Here is a 14,864-nt window from a genome sequence, read left to right on the forward strand (position 1 = left end):
GCCTGTGATGCTGCTGCAAGTAAGTTTTCCATTGCACCTGTGCACACATGGACTTGTGCATCTGACAATAAACTCGACATTGACACAAGAGACCGCAGATGCTGGAATCTGGAGCAAAAAACAAACTGCTGGAAGAACTCAGTGGGCCAGGCAGCATCTGAGGAGGGAAAGGGATGGTTGATGTTTCAGGTTGAGATCTTGCATTGGGACTGAGAACGTAGAGGGGAGATAGTCAGATACACCTCAGCTCTTTATACAGAGTTCCTCCAGCAACTTGATTTTTCAGTACAGACATAAAATCAGTCGTTGCCCACTTCACCCCTGAAACCTAATCCGCCAACCGTGGCTGACCTGACAATATTACACACACAGGCTCGGCCACAGAAGCCCACGCCCAATACCCCTCTCCTTGCCCACCCACCCTTTGCCCTTCATACCCCGTTCTCCTGAACCCCTTCACTTAAAGTCCCCCCTCCAACCCCACCTACACCTCTCTAACCTGTCCTACCTTCCCAACAGGCGCCCTCCCCCTCCAGGCACACTTGCCCACACCTCCTGGCCACACTCTCACCTCCAGCTCCCAATCCCAATTTTTCACCTGTCCCAAGGCTAATGGGTTCCATCCGATATCCGGCCTCTGGATCCTTGGCCAATCCTGCAGCAGCTTCTCCAACGAGGCTCAACGCGAGGAGACCCAGCTAAAATGGGGACAGTGAATAATAAAACAAAATCACTAAACCTCAAAGCGTGTTATCAAGTCTCGGGATGTTAATTAAATAAGTCGGTGTTAAGTAAATACTTCAGTGCTAATTATCTCAGTAAGGATGGTGAGCAGAGTTGGCAACTCATGGTTTTATTCCTGGACGTTGAATCATGAGACATTTTATCATATGATGTTCAATCACCTAACATTTGCTCCCGTTTGCAGATGGTACTGTATTTATTTAATCAGGAGCTTTCCAATTTAATGGAAAGGTACATTCAGCTGCACCTCTCTCCCTTCCCTCACTGATGGGGTGTCCAAGCCGTGTCACTTTGTGCAAAGAGACACAAAACCCATCCTTCTCTGAGCCGAGTCTGGTCTCCAGTTAGCACGACTCTAATACACTCCCTGCTCTCCTCTTTTATCCCGAGGTGTGGAGCTCTCTGGACCCCGCCCCTCACAGTCAACATCATCAACCCTCCCCCCTCCACTTACAACCTCCTTTCCCCTCCCAAATATAGTCACACAGCATGGAAACAGGCCCTTCGGCCCAACTCGTCCATGCTGACCAAGATGCCCATTCCGAGCTAGTCCCATTTGCCCCATATCCTAAACCTTTCCTATCTATGTACCTATCCAGGTGTCTTTTAAATGTTGTTAATGTACCTGCCTCAACCACCTCCTCTGGCAGTTCCTTCCATATACTGACCACTCTCTCAATGGAAAAAGTTGCCCCTCAGGTCCCTATTAAATCTCTCCCCTCTCACCTTAAACTAATGCCCTCTAGTTCTTGATTTCCCCAACCTTCGGAAAAAGACTGTGTGCGTTGACCCTGTCTCTGCCCCTCGTGATTTTATACACCTCTATAAGGTCACCCCTCAGTCTCCAAAGAATAAAGTCCTAGCCTGGCCAACCTCTCCCTGTAACCCAGTCCCTCAAGTCCTGGCAACATCCTCGTAAATCTTCCTGCACTCTTTCTAGCTTAATGGCATCTTTCCTATACTCAGGGAAAGTTCTCCCTCTGGAGGCAATGCTTCTGTATGGGTGTTTGTGGGCAGGATATTGAAAGTGCCTTATGATGGGTGAGGGGGCTTTTGGGGAGTGATGAGTCCCACCAGTTTCTCCTGTTCTCCTTCACTACGTCCTGTCACTCTGCTTTCACTCCAACGTCGAGTGTCAACAGCCCAAATTGAAGAAGTCCAAAAGATTAACCAATCGACCTTCAGCAGTCCTTCGCTTCAGCGGTCTGCTCTCAATGTGCCACAACGACACACAACTGCAGATCTCTGCTCAATCCTTCACAACATCTTTTATAACAGGGTAACCTATAAATGTCCCTTCCTTTTCATGCACCAATTGTCAAGACATCGCTCTAATCTTATGAAGATAGACAATTACAGATCTTACAAGTGCATTTGCCTAAGGTGTACTTTATATTTAAACACAAACAGGCAGCACTTTCTATTAGATTCAAGCAACAACTGACCTGGAAGAGTTTGATCCCAAGGCAATGCCACAAGCTTGTTTCATTAGACGATTCTCAATTGGCTCCTGAAATTCCTGTTTCCTTGGAAACTGTACGAATTACCGCAGCTCATCTCACAGTTCTAAGAGATGTCCCTTCCCCGAGTCTGTTGAAATTCAATGCAGTTACTTCAATTAACTAGCGCCCTGGAATACTTTGAGAATAATGGCCATTCACGTGCACTTCTTCACTGCACTAAGTATGGGCCTGCTGATTGAAGGATATCAAATGGCAGCTTCATCAGCCTGTTATGGAAAGACCGTACTGATTAAATCCATGAAGAGGAGGATTTATTTATTCTGTTGATGGGGACATGCTGGAGACTGGAAGGTATTTTACTTTATGCAGCTGAGGTCAATATCTCACTCTCAAATCAGATACATCCTGCATATGCCAAGTCATAGAGACCAAGTCATACAGTCCACCCTACATCCTCCGTGCTCCCTCCCAAAGAGAGTCATACAGCACAAAAACAGGCCTTTCGGCCCACTGAGTTCATGCTGACCATCAGTCATCCATTTGCATTAATCCCACTCTATTCCCCCAATTCCCTCCCCCAAGACTCCACCACTCACCTACACACACTAGCAGCAAGTTGCCAACTGAACTACCGACCCGCACGTCTTTGGGACGTAGGAGGAAACTGGAACACCCAGGGGAAACCCATGCGATCACAGGGAAAACGTGTAAACTCCACACTGGCAGAGGTCGGGATTGAACCCGGGTCTCTGGCGCTGAGGCAGCTGCTCTACCCGCTTCACTCCTGTGCTGCCCTCAAGGAGTGTTGAATGTCTATAAGCATTCCCAAACCCATCAGGATGGCTCCGTTATAGAACATCATCCACTACATTATTAAGTGACTAGGTCCCACATAGGGGACTGAGAAATTCTTGGGGGAAAAGCCATACACGTCCAATTAAGGGCTTAAAAGGCTAAATTATAAAGATGGGTTACAAAGACCAGGCACATTCCCTTAAAGAAGAGGCGACCTAACAGGGGTGTTTATCATGATTCAAGGATCTGATTAGGGAGATAAAGAGAATTTGTTCCCCTGGGTATAGAGTGGAGCTGTTCCGAGGGAAGGCTAGAAACGTTTTCACACAGTGTGCAGGAGCAACCTGGAGTGCTGTTTGCACTGGAAAAATCCATGAACGGATTGTCTAGTGGAAAAGTATGGAAGATTATGGAGTCACAAGAGGTAGCTGGGAATCAAACTATGAACAGCCAGAATCTAAATATAGTTAGGATGCTCAAACTCCTCTGATTTCTAAATTCCTGTTTATTTTTTTTTTAATTTCTTCTCATCTCTGTCCTGAATATCCAACCTTTTATTCTGATACCATGGCCGGGGGAGATATCTCCCCTGCATTTACCTTGGCAAGTCCTGTAAGGATTTTATACACTTCAGAGACTTCACGTTCTTTGAAATTTAAGAAAGTACAGAGTCTTCTGAATCTCTGCTTGAAGGAAGGTTTACCTACCACTCACTCCCAATCTCAGGAATCAATCCAGTGAATCTGGGCTGCACTGCCTCTAATCAGAAGTCTATCCTTCCTCGGGGATGGAGACCAGACCAGGACATAATATCCCAGATAAGGTCTCATCAAAGCCCTGTAAAATTGCAGCAAGGCATCTTTACTCTTGCACTCAAATCCCCGTGTCTGCGTGGGTTTCCTCCGGGTGCTCCAGTTTCCTCCCACATTCCAAAGACGTACGGGTTAGGAAGTTGTGGGCATGCTATGTTGGCGCCGGAAGCGTGGTGACACTTGCGGGCTGCCCTCAGAACACTGTACACAAAAGATGTATTTCATTGTGTGTTTCGATGTACATGTGACTAATAAAGAAATCTTATCTTATGTTACCTTGTAATACAGCGATGTACCATATATCTTCCTAATTATTTATTAAAGTTAACATTCACTCTGCGAGAAGAAATTTCTATGTACCTGTTTTTGAATGGTCATAGAGTCCTACAGCACGGAAACAGGCCATTCAGCCCAACTGGCCCATGCCGACCAAGGTGCCCATCCCTTATGTTTTAGCTATGTCCCCTTGTTCAAGACTCTGTGTTGACGTCCCCAGCCTCACCCTATCACAGACACTTCCTTTGTCCTGTACACAAGGATATCAAGGTTCCTCTGAAAGTGTGGGCACAGCCAATGGTGCTGCTGCCTCACCACTTTAGGGACTTGGGTTTGATCCTGACCTCCGGTGCTGTCTGTGTGGAGCTTGTCGGTTCTCCCTGTGACTGCGTGGGTTTCTTCCCACACCCTGGAGTCTTAACTGGCTGCTGTAAGTCGCCCCCAGTGTAGGTAAGTGGCAAAGGAATCAGAAGGGAGCTGATGGACATGCGAGAGGGAAAAAAACATTGTAGAGGTACAAAGAAATAAGGAGGAAGCGGAATTGATGGGACTTCTGCGCTGGGAGCCAGTCAGAACTCAACAGGCCAAGCAATCCCCTCCCGTATCATAATGAATAAGTAACTCCAACATCTTTCAATGTGTCACCACTGCAAAAAAAATAATTTCTTTTTCTATCTTCTACCAAAGTCAATGACCTCATTTTCCCCACAGTGTCTGCCATGCACTCACCCATTCACTTACCCTGTACCTCCTCAAAGCCCCTCTGTATCCTTCCCACAACCCACAGAGCCACCTCTGTCTCCTCAACTGACATCCAGACTCATCTCACCACTGCATTCTTTTTCATGGTCGCAAAGTCAGCTCTTTAGAAGTTAAAGATCTGCATTTCTAAAGTGCTCTCCACAGTGACAGGACGTCCCGAGTGCTCTACAGCCAATGAAATGCCTTTAAAGTTTCTCTCGCTATAAACGGAGTTCCGTCTGTCCGTCTCAGACCCCGCCCGTTTCTGCTGAATCGTCTTTCTCAGTAGTGCTCTCTCAATTAGCACCACCCATTCTGCTGGGCCCGTCCCAGAGCCCTACACCTTTCATTTCTCTCTCCTTGCTGCCATTAACCCATTGATCATTTCCACACAGGAGCAGGAGTAGGTCACCACGCCCTGCCATTCAATATGATCTTGGTTGATCTTCTGTGCCAGTTCCCCATTCCTCGATCTATCAAATATTCTCAATTCCTCGATCTATCAAATATTTATCTGCCTCCACTTTAAATACTTCTAATGATCCAGCTTCCACCACCCTCAGAGGCAGAGAATTCCAGAGATTCGCCGAGGTTGAGAAGACATTTCTACATACCTCAGTTTTAAATGACCGGTCCCTTGGAGTTATGCACCTCCCCCCCCACCCCCACTTGCTTGAGACTCTCCCACTCGTGAAAACATCTCAACATCTACCCTCACGAGCCCCCTTAGGATCTTATATGATTGTATAAGATCACCTCTCATTCTTCTAACCTCCAAGGAACAAAGACCCAAACTATTTAGTGTCCCTTGGTAGGACAACCCTCCACAACAACCCACGCCAAACCCAGCCTCACCCTATCACAGACATTCCCTTTGTCCTAGCCATCCCACCACCTCAGCAACGTAAAACTAGTCTTCTCTTTCCCAGTGCTGACGAAGGGTCCTCAGCCCGAAACCTCAACTGTTTGTCTCTCCACAGACACCGCCCGACCTGCTGAACGTTCCCAGCATTCTCTGCTTCTGTTTGAGACATTAGCCGGTGGCAAGTCAAAAGTGGGAGGCATCAAGAAACAAAATGGAATCTTAATCACATTTTGAACTTCACGCTAGATTAAAACACATTTTACTTTTTTAAAAAAAAGCATAATGGCAAGATTCAATTCCGGTCAAGAAAGTCGTTGTATTTAGCCCAATTAGTAGTTTACAATCTGGATCTTTTGACTCATCCTTACATAAGACCTACTTTCCCAGGAGACATCTGGCTGAAGAATTTTACCAAGGGCTGGTTACATTGTTATAAATTAATAAGAGGAGAGATGACCACAGGCTTTGCAGGAACACCATCATCTGCAGCCCAGCTCACGTTAATGATCAGACCGAATATGACAGAACAAGAGAACAGAAAACTGCACATTCTAACCCGGTGCTCTGAAGTACGCAAATCCAGTCAGTTCCACTCAAATGCATCCTCGTTAACTCATTCTCTGCTTGTCACAGGATGCTCTCTGCTATCTGCACCCGCTCGAGGTTGCTGTGACCTTCACCCTGTCGAGCAATGCAATGCTCACAGGGCTCAGGACCCAGCCTCTTGGAAGCACTGGATAAATAGCATCCTGTTCAATCTTGGTTCAAGACCCATAAGATGTTGTGGTTTGACCCCTGGGGTCTGTGTTATACTGCTTGAGGCAGTTGGAACACATTTACTGGTCTCCGCAATTGTTCTCTCCCTTCCTCAGTAGGAGCTAGAGAGGAAAGGGGAGGGTCAGGAATCCACTCATGACGGCAGGCACGGTAGTGTAGCGATTAGCGTAACGCTTTACTGCGCCAGCAACCTGGGTTCAATTCCGGCTGCTGCCTGTGAGGAGTTTGTACGTTCTCCCCGTGTCTGCGTGGGTTTCCTCCAGGTGCTCTGGTTTCCTCCCACATTCCAAAGGTGTACGGGTTAGGAAGTTTGTGGGCGTGCTATATTGGCACCGGAAGCGTGGCGACACTTACGGGCTGCCCCCAGAACACTCTATGCAAAGATGCATTTCACCGTGTGTTTCGATGTACATGTGACTAATAAAGATATCTTATCATCACAGTGTCCCCTCAGTCCAAGCTTGTGAACAGTGAGCAGCTGCCTTCTTGGGTCAAAGATCACTCTGTGGCTGACACACAAAACAAAACTACCTCAGGACAACCTAGAGCCTTCCAACTAATCCTTCTGATGTGTGGACGCTGTTGTGTTGGAAATGTAGCAGCTCAGACCCCCTACAAACAGCAGTGGGATGACCAGGTGATTTGTTGGATGGAGGGATAATCATTGGCCCAGACATTGGAGGGTGAACTCTCCCGCTCTTCCTCCAAATACGGCCGCAGAATCTTTTATATTAACCAAAGAAGACACGCAGGAGAATGTCTTTCTGGAAAGACGGCACCTTTGACTGTGCAGCACTGCACTGCATGACCTTAGATTATATCTCAAGTTTCCCTCTTAACGTGAGTGCTCTGAGCTACCTATGAACCTGTACTTAAACCAAAGCAACACATAAAAAACTGGAGGAACTAGGCAGGTCAGGCAGCACCTAAGAAAGGAAATGGGCAGTTGATATTTCGGGTTGAGATGAGACCTTGAGTCCAGGTGAAGGTTCTCTACCCGAAATGTTGACTATTTTTTTTCCATCCATAGATGCTGCCTGACCTGCTGAGCTTTTTTGTGTGTTCCTCCAGATTCCAACATCTGCATCGCTTGTGTCTCCTCTTAAATAAACTGAGTTTGTCCTTTAAAAAGGGTCTTTTCTTTTTAAAAGCAAAGCCTTATTATGTTGATTCAGACTCTTACCTAACCATCACAAATGTTTCAGTAACCAGACTGATTAAAGAAAGTTTCCCTTGTGTGTCACCCACATTTGATCAATGAAGGCACCTGCTCAACACTCACAAACTTGGACTGAGGAGGCACTGTGATCATGAGCAGATTCCTGAGGGGATGATGATGGTTGGGGGGGGGGGGGGGGGATTGCAAAGGCCAGTTATCGTGCCTCAAGCACTGTAACACGGACCCCAAAGCTCAAACCCCAGCTTCTTACATGGGTCTTGAACCTCAAGTCTGAACAGAACGTGGAGAATGTCCTCGAGGCATGGAGGAGGGATTTCATTTGGTTAGAGTTGATAAGGAAGCTATCACATTACGGGCATTCACGGGAACCATTAAATCAAGAGATGTAGCATGTAGCAGGATAGAGAAGCAAATGTGCAGGAAAATGCAGAGATAAGCAATAACTGTAGCTTAGTGGTATTAGGGATTTGAATTATCCCAATATCGACTGTGATAATGTTACAGTGAGGAGCGAGGGAAGGCAGGAATTACTGATGTGTGTGCCAGAGAACTCTCTTGGTCATTACTTTCTCATCCCAGCAAGATTCTGGTTCTATAGACAGAGGTGGGCCAGGTGGTCGGTGGAAGTACCATTAGAATGGAGGGAGACAAGGAGAACTCTGTTACTGGGGCACTGGCAACTTCAGCATGATCTAAGGGGATCTGGGCAGGAAGCGGAAGGTTGGCAGGAAAGCCAAAAGAGTGATGGGTGACTTTCAAAACAGACATTTTGGGTACAGGTCAAGCAGGGAAAAGGCTTGGCCGATGAGAATATGATGAAACAAGAGGCTGTGTGTGTGACATAAAAGGTGAATAACAGTGAGAACTAGGACGAATACACAAAGTATGGGGAGGGGAACAAAAACGAGAGTAAATCAGGCAAAGAGTATCAGAATTAAATGGCAGTCAACATAGAAAGGAATCCAAGTTTTTTATATATAGACGTGTACGCCATAAACAGGGAGTAAGAGTTGATATAGGACCAACGCTTGATCCAAGCATAAGGCTGGAATAGTTAATGATAACTTTGTATTAGACTTCAGCAAGGAACAGGATGCTGCCCAATTCTCAGTTTAAAGGGAAGTAGCAGAGATTACAGATGGCGAGAGTTGACACAGTGGAGATAGCAGAAAGGCTGATTGTGCTTAAATAGGTCACCAGGTCTGGGTGGGACGCAGTCTGGGTCATTGAGGGGATTGCAGAAGGGCTTGACATAATCTTCTAATCCTCCGCGGTTTCAGGGAAGGGGCCAGAATCTGGAAAATGGTAAATGTAACAGCCTGGTTCAAAACAACTGCCTGGTCACTACAGGCTTCACCTGGCTGTGGGAAAGCTTTCAGAGGCAATCAGAAAACAGATGGACGGCCACTTGGGCAACATTAACAAAGGTGCAGGGCAAGAAAATCAAGTTGGACCGAGTTGGTTGAATTTCACACAAGACCAATGAACAGAATGCAGTGGATATTAGCTGCATGGATTTTTAGAAAGTTCTTGAGAAACTTCCACACAGAAAGGCTGGGTATCAAACTGAGGCCAACTGATTAAAGGGATCGGTGACTGTATGGGTAAAAAGACAACAGGTAGACTAAAGGATGATAGACAGTCGTATTCGAGGCTCAATGCTGGGACCACTGCTCTTCAAGTCGCTTGGATTGTGCAGAGTAACATTTCAGGACCGGCAGATGACACAAGCTTGAGGTAAATAGCAAGGACATTAATAGTCTTCAGACAAGACAGGCTGTCGAAAGGACAGAAACATGCCACATGAAATTTAACAGAACACTGTGAGCGATACAGGGGAACAATACAGGTAAAATGGTGAAGTTTTGAAGGGTGTACAGGAACAGAGGGTCCCGGGAGTACGAGCATAAATATTTGAAAGAATCTATTGAGGGTGTGGTTAGTAAAGCATTTAGGATTCTGGGCTGTGCAATAGAGGCACAGGGTAAAAAAACAGGGAGGCACAGTTGAACTTTTTAAACAGTGGTGCAGCCAACATTTGGGGTATGACACCCAGTTCTGGTTGCTGCACCTCAGGAAGGACATGAAGGATGCAGAAGAGATTTATATGGCCAGTTCCAAGAGTTGAGGGATTTCACCTCCAGGGTCAGCCTGGGGAAGCTGGGAACATTCTCCTTGGAGCAAAGGAGAAGGAGAGGCAATGTAATGGAGATGGACAAGATCAAGAATGGTTTAGAGAGAGGGGAATAGAACATAGAACACTACAGCACAGTACAGGCCCTTCGGCCCACAATGTTGTGCTGACATTTTATCCTGCTCTAAGATCTATCTCACCCTACCCTCCCACATAGTCCCTTATTTTTCTATCATTCATGTGTCTATCTAAGAGCCTTTTAAATGTCCCTAATGTATCTGCCCCCACAACCTCTGCCGGCAGTGCGTTTCACGCACCCACCACTCTCTGTGTAAAAAACTTACCCCTGACATCCCCCTTATACCTTCCTCCAATCACCTTAAAATTACGCCCCCTCATGTTAGCCATTGTCAACCTGGGAAAAAGTCTCTGACTGTCCACTCGGTCTATACCTCTTATCATCTTGTACACCTCTATCAAGTCACCTCTCATCCTCCTTCTCTCCAAAGAGAAAACCCCAGCTCACTCAACCTATCCTCATAAGACATGCTCTCCAATCCAGGCAGCATCCTGGTAAATCTCCTCTGCACCCTCTCTAAAACTTCCACATCCTTCCTATAATGAGGTGACCAGAACTGAACACAATACTCCAAGTGTGTCTGACCAGAGTTCTATAGAGCCGCAACATCACCTCGCGGCTCTTGAACTCAATACCCCGACTGATGAAGGCCAACTCTCCATACACCTTCTTAACAACCCTATTGACCTGCGCAGCAACCTTGAGGGATCTATGGATGTGTACCCCAAGATTCCTCTGTTCCTCCACACATTAACCTTGTATTCTGCCTTCAAATTCGATCTCCCCAAGTGTATCACTTCACACTTATCCGGGTTGAACTCTATCTGCCACTTCTCAGCCCAGCTCTGCATTCCATAGCCCATTCTATAGAGGGAAGCTGTTCCCATTAGTGGGTGTTCAAGGATTAGGGGGCACTAGATTTGAAGTGACAGGCAAAAAAGATGCAAGGGGGATGTGGGGTAATTTTTTTGTATATACAAAGAAAGAACACAGAGCAGTGACGACCTAGAACTCGCTGCCTGTGGGAGTGGAAACAATCTAAACTGACAAACAGGAGATGGTCGGGGCAGCTAGGGTCAGAGATGTACAGCATGGAAACAGGCCCTTCGGCCCAACTCGTCCATGCCGACCATGGTACCGACCAAGTTAGTCCCATTTGCCCACGTTTGACTCATATCCCTTTAAAGCTTTTCTGTCCACGTACCATGTCCAACTGTCTTTTAAACATTGTTATTGTACCTGCCTCAACCACTTCCTCTGGCAGCTCGTTCCATATACAGACCACTCTGTGTGAAGAAGTAACCCCTCAGGTTTCTATGTAAATCTCTCCCCTCTCACCTTACGCCTATGCCCCTCTAGTTCTCAGGAATCCCCCACCCTGGGAAAAAGACTGTCTGCATTCACCCTATCTGTGCCTCTCATGATTTTATAAGATCAGCTCTCTGTCTCCTACGGTCCAAGCAATATAGTTCTAGCCAACCTCTCCCTATAACCCAGTCCCTTGAGTCCTGGCAAAATCCTCGTGAATTTTCTTTGCACTTTTTCCAGCTTAGTGGCATCTTTCCTATAGCAGGGTGACCAAAACTGAACACAATACTCCAAGTGCGGCCTCACCAACACCTTGTACAACTGCAACATAACATCCCAACTTCTATACTCAATGTCCTGACTGATGCGTGAAAATAGTTTGCAGAGCTGTACGCAAAGAGCGGTGGGATTGCACTACTGGGGGAGGGGGACCAGCACTGACTAAATGGGCCAAATGGTCTGTGCCATAACGATCCCATGCACTATATTTCAACACATGTGCGTGCACTGTCGCACAAGAGATAGATGGCTTTCACAGAATCTGGGCAGTGTTTTAAAGATTAATGTTACTTTAGAAAAAGTAAGCTTGGCAAATTGGAATAATGGTTAAAAATGACATGGTTCATGAATATTTTAATCACAGAATAAAAATAACAAGGCAATAGTTATGCTTTAGGAGATAATATGCACACAGGCGAACAACTGTTTCAATGTGTGGTGACCCAATTCTGCAGGAGAAGCTGCCAGCTGGGAAAATGTACAGGATCAAACACACGCACGTTTGCCCTAATCTGTTCCCGAATGGTACTGTACGTCTGTGCAGATTAGAAGTGCATGTGTGGGTGGGGGGAAGGCGGGGGGGGAGGGATGGGGGAGGAGAACAAAATATTTTTACTTCCAATACTTTCATGTAAGTGCCACTCCCAGTTTATGCCCTGGGCTGGCTTGATCTTGTTCCGGCTCCCCGGGAAAAAAAAATTTTAAACAGGAATTCATCTGTGCAGCCGAAAATAACAACAACCCAGGTTGAAAGGAAATGCACTTGCTTTCTTTGGAAAAGCAGCAAAGTTCAAGGTGACCTAGTTGAAGTTTTTAATTCTGATTGCAAAGCAAACTGTGAGGATGATCCCTGCCAATTGCTCGTTACACTGAAGCTTCAAGAGCCAGGGAGGTAAACTGAGAAGGGAAGTGTTGCCTCGGAAGGGCAGCAAAGAGGAAATGTTCCACTCCACCTCAACAATCACAAGGGTTGGAAAGTCGCTTTCTTGCACTTTGCTGTTGAACAGCGGAGGAAATTACGAGCTAGGAGAAATTCTCTTCCACAGGCCTTACAAGTGAGAGCAATGAACTGAGAAGCTGAAGTCCAAATTCCTGTATTACTGGGATCCCAAACCCACCTGGACAGCACCTCAGGGACCCTCCATGTGCAGTGAAGCTCTTAAAGGGACAGAGACTTTTATCATGTGAAATTTATTCAGATTTTTAAATTTAATCAAGTTTGATTTAGCTGCTTCAGGATGGCACAGTGGTGCAGCTAGTAGGTCACTGCCTCTCAGTGCCAGAGCCCTTGGTTTAAACCTGAGCTTAGATCCTGTCTGTGTGGAGTTTGCATGTTCTCCCTGTCACCGTGCGAGTTTCCTCCCACATCCCAAAGACATGCGGGTTGGTAGGTTAATTGGCCGCTGTAAGTAGGCGAGGGGTAAAATCTGGAGGGGGGAAGTTGATGAGAATGTGGGGAGAATACAATGGGATTAGTGTAAAAGGGTGTTTGATGGTCGGCATGGACTCAGTGGGCCGAAGGGCCTGTTTCCGTGCCGTCTGACTCAGACTCATTTTTGAGGCATTAACATTTTGTAAGCAGGTTCTTCAGGACAGTGGACGTTCTAGCAATGGACAGTGCTCATTCAAACTAAAATACTCTCCACAAATCGATAACACGGCCAATTTGTAGCGCAGAAAAGGGACAGGGACCAAAAGATTTGCACAAGACATTCTCACTAATTAGCCCCAAGCAGCATCATACCCACCCCATTCGATGCTGAGCTCCAAAGACTGTGGAAGTGAATATTAGACAATGACCAGTGTGGTACCACCCCTATTACTTTACTACCCCTTTCCACCCTCCTCCATGCCCAGCAACAGAGATTACAGCATGCTGCTAGTCAGATGTTTGAAAGAGAATTGGTAATTGGTTTATTACAGTCACACGTACTGAGGTACAGAGAAAAACTTTACTTTGCATGCCATCCATACAGATCATTTGATCACATCAGTACATCGAACACTACAGCACAGTACAGGCCCTTCGGCCCACAATGTTGTGCCGACATTTTATCCTGCTCTAAGATCTATCTAACCCTTCCCTCCCACATAGCCCCCTATTTTTCTATCATTCTATCGAGGTAGTACAAGGGAAGGCAATAACAGAATGTAGAATAAAGTGTTACAGTTACAGAGGAGTTCAGTGCAGGCAGACAATAAGGTGCAAGGTCATAACAAGGTAGATTGTGAGGTCAAGAGTCCTTCTTATCGTACTAGGGGACCATTCAACAATGGGATAAAAGCTGTCCTTGAGCCTGGTGGTACCTGCTTTCAAGCTTTTTGTACCTTCTACCCGATGGGAGGGGGAGGAGAGAGAATGTCCGGGGTGGGAGGGGTCTTTGATTACGTTGGCTGCTTTAATCAAAGATCCCTCCACAGAGGTTTGTTTGGAAGTGTTCCCGATGCCATATTTTAGTGAAATGTACAGTGGTCAGAAGGCACCAGTACAGGACTGACCACGCTCACCAAGCCCAAACAATGGTACAACTGCACGCGGTCTGTGCTCACAGGCAGCTCTGCACAGCCTCGTCAAAGCTCAAAGCTGCTCTCTGCAGACACTCCGGCTGGGCAACCTTGTGGAAATCAAAGGCTGAGGCAGGGAACAGCCTCCATCTCATTGATCATGACAGAACAAGCCCAAGGGGCAGATTGCTGGCTGCTGCTGTTCCTCGTGTACGGTTTGTCAGCTATTTAAGTTCCTTTTTTTGTTATGGACCACTGCCAGCATTGATGAAGCAAATGGACCCTCTCAATGTTCCGCACTGTGCTCAGTATTCGTTAGTGGACACCCTTCACCTTTTATCCAATAGCCAACCAGTGCACTGAGCAGGACTTCAAACTCCATCCCCACAAATTAGCAAGACTGCCCAACGTCCAAACAGCGTTGTGCTTCCCAAAGGGGACGACTAACTGGTGGCCTTGTCAGCTGTGGAGCAGTGGGTGGCTCAGAAAATTGGAAAATTCGCATCCCAATCCAGAGTTCAGAGCAACACACATAAAATGCTGGAGGTACTCAGCAGGTCAGGCAGCATCTATGGAGGGAAATGAACAGTTGACGTTTCGAGCTGAGACCTTTCATCAGGACTGGAAAGAACGAGGGCAGAAGCCAGAATAAAAGGGTGAGGGGGGGGAGAGGGGGAGGAGAATACAGGTTATGACTGACACTCTGTTGCAGTACCAGAGAAGTGTCTGGGAAAGCCCTTCAAAACATTAAACCAAGAGATAAGCTGAGGACTCTGACGTCACAATCTACTTTGTTGTGACCTTGCATCTTATTGTCTACCTGCACTGCACTTCCTCTGTAGCTGTGACACTTTACTCTGTTCTGTTATTGTTTTTACCTGTACTACCTCAATGCACTCTGTACTA

The 14,864-nt window shown here is 46.5% G+C and overlaps 1 long non-coding RNA gene across 1 annotated transcript in view; it reads right to left on the bottom strand.

Annotated features, from left to right (window-relative positions):
- Positions 1–628: 628 nt before the first annotated feature.
- The window catches only part of LOC127584980 (uncharacterized), a 45,987-nt gene continuing 31,751 nt past the window's right edge, over positions 629–14,864 (bottom strand). Inside the window, exons 3-4 of the long non-coding RNA XR_007958452.1 lie at positions 2,190–2,334; positions 629–698 (exon numbers count right to left, since the gene is read on the bottom strand). This is a non-coding gene — a long non-coding RNA (uncharacterized LOC127584980). The remainder of the gene's footprint in view (positions 699–2,189; positions 2,335–14,864) is intronic.

Source organism: Pristis pectinata, chromosome 31 (assembly GCF_009764475.1).
Source record: "Pristis pectinata isolate sPriPec2 chromosome 31, sPriPec2.1.pri, whole genome shotgun sequence".
Classification (NCBI taxonomy): domain Eukaryota; kingdom Metazoa; phylum Chordata; class Chondrichthyes; order Rhinopristiformes; family Pristidae; genus Pristis; species Pristis pectinata.